Raw genomic sequence first — 6362 nt, 5'->3', positions numbered from 1 at the left:
TTTTTTTTTTCCCCCCCCCCCTCCTGTAACAACTGGAGGAGCTTTGAGGAAAACTAGTTGGCAAGCTTCCATCTCCCCGGGGGTGAAAAAAGGTCTTGAGCCTGAGAGATCAGTTATTGCAGTTCATATGTTCGTTCTTGCTCTGGTACCATGTTGTGCTGATGTGGGATTAGGTATAATTTACAATGAAACTGCCTGCCTTCCATTTCCAGATGTGGTTTCTCAAGCTGCCCCCCATTTTCATCTATGATCTAGGTAGGCTTAATGTTTTTAACAAAGTTTCCTGTCCTCCCAGCAACAGATAACCATCCAGTCTACTGTTTGGTTTCCAGATCAGGATTATTTCATGTAACAGCTCAACCTCAGATTTAAAATCATAGAAAATGAGGGCTGGAAGGGACCTCAGGAGGTCACATCTAGTCCAACCCCCTGCTCCAAGCAGGACCAGCCCCAACTACATCATCCCATCAAGGCTTTGTCTAGCCAGGTCTTAAAAACTTCCAAGGATGGAGACTCTTCCACCTCTCTGGGTAACCTGTTCCAGTGCTTTAGTGCCTTCCTACTGAGAGAGATTTTCCTAATATCTAACCTAAACTTCCTTGCTGCAACATGAGCCCATTGCTCCTTGTTTTGTTATCTGCCACCACTGAGAACAGTTTAGCTCTGTTCTTTCTGATTGTTTATGCTTGTTTTGATGGCTGTCCTGGAGCATCCTATGATGCTTTCTAGGCTCCTGAGCTGGAAGAAAGCAGTTGCACAAGTTTTCCTTGCTCTGGTGTGGTTGGTTTAATGGGCTAAAGAGGGGTCTCTTTGAGGGGTTTGAGCCTGTGAACAGCTCTAATGGCTAGTCCTTACACTCATTATAATTCCCTTAAGCCAGCAGTGTGTGCCCATAACTAGCAAGGAACACTTCACCAAACAATTTTGGCACTCAGCACCAAAGATTTAATAAAAAGTTTATATTTTGCTGTCAGTTTTCTACCAGCCTGCCTTAAAGACTTCGTGTATACACATGCTTTGAATACTTAAGTATCTTACAGTTCATTAATGACGAAAGAAATTGCAGTGTGAGGTTATCTGTAGATTGGAGGGGTTATAGAAGGACAGAATAACAAAGACCAAACAAACTGTGGGACAGATAATTTTTGCTGAGAGTTACAATGTCAAACATGTTATTTAATGATACCCATGGCAGCTTTTGTGCCATTATGTTAAAGGGGTAATGGCATTGATGTATCACAAGTGTTAAAGAACTCATGAAGCTTTGGGACCTTTGTTTGCTTGTTTGTTTTTGAGTGGATATGGAGGATTTGTTTGTAATACAGGCTCCTTTAAATAGATACCCCGGTGATCTCAGCTTTATTCTACATCCTCTGTAAGGGACTGGAGAATCTATTCATTGCCTCTGGTGTCTTTTAGGGACTGGGTGGGGGGAATCCGGACTCCCACAGCCAAGGTATTTAGCTGCTTCTCTGATCTTGCCTTAACATGTCTGGATATGCATAGCTGTCCAGTGGGAATTGAGGGAACTGGGTTCAATTCCCACCTCTGCTGTAGACTCTGTGTGTTATTTTTCTTTATTTGTTTTCCTGTCTGTAAAATGGGCATGCTCATGCTTCCTTATGTCTCTCAAACACTTCTGGATCTATGGATCAAGTGTCATATTGGTGCTAAGCATGCATTGCCTTTATAAATGCAAGTGCCTCAAGTGCTGGGTGTGTTTATCAAGCAACATGGTGGATTTCATTACGAGAATTGTATCATCACCTTTAAAATTGTTTGCAATGGTTATTTTCCTCTATCATTTGCTGTAGTTTATTTGTAGTTGTTTCCTTAATCATTGAAGCATAGATTTTTAATTTTTTTTAGATGGGACGAGCTTATTGACAGTAATTATAGTTAGATGGAAGCATGTTCTGCTTCACGTTTAAAGCTGGATACATGTATGTCTGCATACACAGAACTGGAGAGTACCTCTATAGACAGGTGTGGTACATAGCAGAAAAGTAATGGCTGCTTGCAGGATGAGAGCTGGAACTCAATGTTTCCCGTTGATTTCAGGGGGGTTGCTGATGCACACTCCTTTACTCCACCCCTATTTTTGGGGTTTTAGTCTGTTTAATTGTGCCTCTTATTAATTTAAACTTTTTGGGTGACTAATTCAAATAGCCAACAGAGCTCTAGGATGACTTTCTAAAATTCAGTTGTATATCAAATGAGATGAGTGTGGGAATTCTTAGGGAAAGGTTATCAGAGGGAGTCTAAAATATTTTACACCAGTCAGTAAATGCATGTGTATGCCTGAAGTATACTTAGTAACTAGAATGGCAGGGTATACGTGCCAGGAACTTAGCTACCAACTGTACTTAGTATGGGAAGCCCTGTTCAGTTTGCTACGGAATATGTTTATAATTAAGAATACTTATCCACATGCCCATTTACCTTTCAAAGTTTTCTTTTTGTTATATTACTACAAAAGTCCTTTAGAAATAAAACATTTATTTCACCTTAGCCAGTATTCTCTTCATCTTGTGTTGCTTAACTTGTGACAAAAAGGTACCAGATAGACATTTGGTTCTTTCAGTGTGTTAGCTAGTCTCTGATAGCACTTGATGTCAGCTGCCTGAGAAGAAGGTGCAGAACCTGACCTGTGCAGTTCTGTACCATTGGAAGAAACGTCTTCCTGACCCAGGTAGTCAAATGATGCCCTGGAGCATGAAGTTGAGGCTGTGTAGCTCTCAGGAACTTATTAAGCCTTCACATAGGTTTCACACAGACATTAGGGCTGGAAGGGACCTCAGAAGACTGAGTCCAGCCCCCCGCCCAAAGGGCAGGAAGTCAGTTGGGGTCATTGGATCCCACAAAGGTAAGCATCCAATTTGCTCTTGAAGGTGTTCAATGTAGGTGCTTGAACCACCTCCAATGGCAGGCTGTTCCAGACCTTGGGGGCTCGGACAGTAAAGAAATTCTTCCTTATGTCCAGCCTGAAATGGTCTTGCAGTAGTTTATAACCATTTGACCTCGTCATCCCCTGGGGCACTGTGGTGAACAAACGTTCCCCCAGGTACTGGTGGTCACCCCTGATAAACTTATAGGTGGCCATCAGATCACCCCTGAGCCTGCGCTTTTCCAGGCTAAAAAGCCCCATGGCTCTCAGTCTGTCGTTGTAAGGTGCGTTTTCCTGACCTCTGATCATGTGCGTGGGTCTTCTCTGGACTCTCTCAAGCTTCTCCACGTCCTTTTTGAATTGTGGAGCCCAAAACGGGACGCATTACTCCAGCTAACCTGAGGACTGATGTAGATAGTCAGCATGAAAAATACCTGAGGACTGATGTTCTGCCACATCCCTCTGGGGTTTGAAGAACAAAACAGTTATGGGGACAGCCTTTAACAACTCAAAAAAATTGTATGCTTGCTTTTGTTATACCATATCATCTAGAGCTTTATTCCACTTTACTTTCTCATCATTTGCTGTTACATTTGAACAGAAAAGTAGAAGAAGATGCCTCTCTGCGGTGCTAAGCATCTCTGCCAGAAAGTACAAAAATAAAATTTGATTGTGCCCAGAGCAGCAGAATCTCCTATGGTCTGTTTATTGTTCCACATTGTTTAGTGTTTTCCTTTTTCGTCTGTTTATCCTTGCGTCACTTAACTAGGAAAAGCTAGAAGTCCTTTACCTTCTCTTTGATATTTTGTCTCATTCCTTCTCCTGCTTCTGCAGAATTTTTCTCAACACCGTACTTCTGTTTTTCACTTAATACGAGAAAGAAATGAGTTCTCGCCTTCTCTTTACAAATTAGTCTTGGGAACTTTATCGAACATCCCATAGCTGTCTTGAAAACTAAATAGCCAGGAGCAATTAAGAAAACTGAGGAAATCTCACTCTTCAGGGAAAAAACCCAGTGAGATGTGGCTGATGGTCTTTGCCCTGCTTCTTGCAGCTTCCTTCATGTTGGTCTGTGGCTCATGGCTGTTTGATAAGCATGCCTTGTGTTTGGAAAGTTATGCAGTCTGTGCCACTCTAAGGACTAGAAACATGATTTTCTTTTAAATGGATGCTTAGATCTTGCCAAAGTTAATGGCACTTGCTTAGATAAGCTTCTTGCTTGCCACAGGCAGTTGGATTTTTTTTCAAGCCCTGATTTTATCCTAGCTGCATAACTCCAAGAGTATCTGGTTTTCAAGTCTAACCCTTTTTGGACATCACTGGACCTCAAGCATCCTATAAGGTATCCTACTTGTCAGATGCTTTACTTGTCAGTTCCGGCTTTTTCTCTGTGCTGCAAGCCAGGCTGTGTGAGAAGTGCTGGATCTGTTTTGTTAGTGCTATGTGCATGGATGGGGGAGCAGGGATCTGGAAGTTTGTGAGCTTCATGAGCAGTATTCCTATGGCACAATGGGTGGGGGTAGAGGGGGAAGAAGCTGATGAGAGAGGAAAGAAATGGGCAATGATAAAAAAAAAAAACCGTGGGAAATGGATGAGAAGTGAAGTACAAAGGCAATGCAGAATGAAAGAATGAGGAGAAAATCCAAGTGGGGGAGGGGGGACGGGGGAAGGGAATTGTTCTACATTGTATCCCACACTCAGTGCTTTGAAGTAGAAAGGTAGAGATGGCCTAGGAGCTCCTGATGTCATACAAATTGATTACTGGGATGTGAGGGAGAATGCTTTCCAATGCGTCAGCAGTGTTCTTGAGTGGAATATGGAGTTTCTGGTAATGTAACCCCCCCAGTTTTGCATTGCGTAAAAATACTTTTAAATCTTTGTAAGGTGTTTTATTGTGCCTTCTTTTATATCCTTATTATTTCTTCCTCAAATTTTCTCAATGGCAAGCTACATTTTCTTTTAGTACCTTCATACAGAAATTTTCCTCTGATTTTATAATTTGGTCCAACTTGAAGATGGGTGGTGTTACAGATTAGGGTTCAATAGAGCTGGGAATTGAACCTAGGCCTCCTGCAGAATTGGACAAGTAACTTTAAGCTTTTTGTCACTTTATTTTAATTATCTCTAAAATGGGGTATTTATCTATCTCACACAAGTGATGCGAGATTAAGCTAATGTTAATTAAGCCTACTGAGGTGTGTGGCATTGCAGTTGCACTGAATTAACTATGTAAGGATTTTTATTTTAAACTGACTTTTTCTTATGTTGGGAGCATGTTGTATGCTGGCACCCCCTCTTTCTCTGCTTCCTGCTCCTGCCAGGCCGATGAAAACACAGCTGTTTATGCTGTAGACTTGTTTTTTTCATTTTGTTTTGGTTTGTCTGATCATTATTTTAACTAGTGTGTTTTATTGCTATAGTAGAGACAAACTTTTCTTTAGCAGCATTTTAAACTCTTGGAAGACAGCATCTATATGTAGCATAGATATTCTTTTGTATCTTGTTGGGGAAGCCACAGGGATGCTGTTTATTATTGTAAATCTTTTTTTGACACAGGAACTGAATCTTTAGGAGGCTTGACTTCAGCATTTGTTTTACAGTGACTTCTGCTGGCCATTTCTATTTAATCCTGTCATTAGTCAATTAAGCTTGGAATTAGTACTTTTAAAATTGCTCGCTAACTTAACAAATAGCTAAAGTATATATTCCATGCCCATAATTTTAGACCCTTTTAGGCTTTTATGTAACTGTCCAGATATAGTCCTCTGCATAAAATAGTAAATATAATAGTGTTTTGAATGATTTAACAATCATTGGTTTGATTTTTATGTAATCTTTTAGTGGACTATCCTTAAACAAACATAATTGCATTTTACTTACCAGGCAATTTACAGGCTTTGTTTTTTCTAATTGTTTGGAGACATGTAGACTTACAAGATATGATGTGCAATTTCAAGCTAGAGTTAAGATTTTTTTTTTTCTTCTCCCCCTCCCAAATACAGGGTGTTTGAACATTTCAAAGCTTATTACCAGGAACGATATTCCTCTGTTCATTAAAACATGTATTATTCTACCGTGACACATCGTGGCATTTATCTTTACTAACAGAAAACATTCTCAACTATTGGTAAGTTCTGAACATTTAAAGATTTACTACTTTATATGGTAAAGGAAAGGAGAGGAATTGGAGATAGTGCTGCTTTTAAGACTTCCAGTCCTATATATAATTTGACTTTATATTGGCAACAAAGGTTAATTTGCATTTACTCTGCTACTCTGCTGCTTATCTTTGTTTTTGGGCACCTTCATTAGTTCTGATCTGTCTCGTCTATTCTTTGAGTAGATGAGACACAGGGAGGGGAAGAATGTTACAGAACTCAGAACAAGAGAAAAACTTGGGAGTGCTGCAAAGCAGGGAAGATGTGAACTTCATCGCTCTCGCTCTTCCTATTCTTTCTTGTTCAGCCTCTGTTCT

At 40.4% G+C, this 6362-nt stretch overlaps 1 protein-coding gene across 1 annotated transcript in view; it reads left to right on the top strand.

Annotated features, from left to right (window-relative positions):
• Positions 1-5868: 5868 nt before the first annotated feature.
• Positions 5869-6362, top strand: part of ZBTB46 (zinc finger and BTB domain containing 46) — an 85544-nt gene continuing 85050 nt past the window's right edge. The window contains exon 1 of the mRNA XM_019510054.1: positions 5869-6014. The gene's annotated coding sequence lies outside the window, so the exon portion shown is untranslated. The remainder of the gene's footprint in view (positions 6015-6362) is intronic.

Source organism: Gavialis gangeticus, unplaced genomic scaffold (assembly GCF_001723915.1).
Source record: "Gavialis gangeticus isolate Ggan-Ray unplaced genomic scaffold, GavGan_comp1, whole genome shotgun sequence".
In the NCBI taxonomy this organism is placed as follows: Eukaryota; Metazoa; Chordata; order Crocodylia; family Gavialidae; genus Gavialis; species Gavialis gangeticus.
Note: the sequence above shows the minus strand (reverse complement) of the source record. Positions and strands in the feature narration are given on the sequence as shown.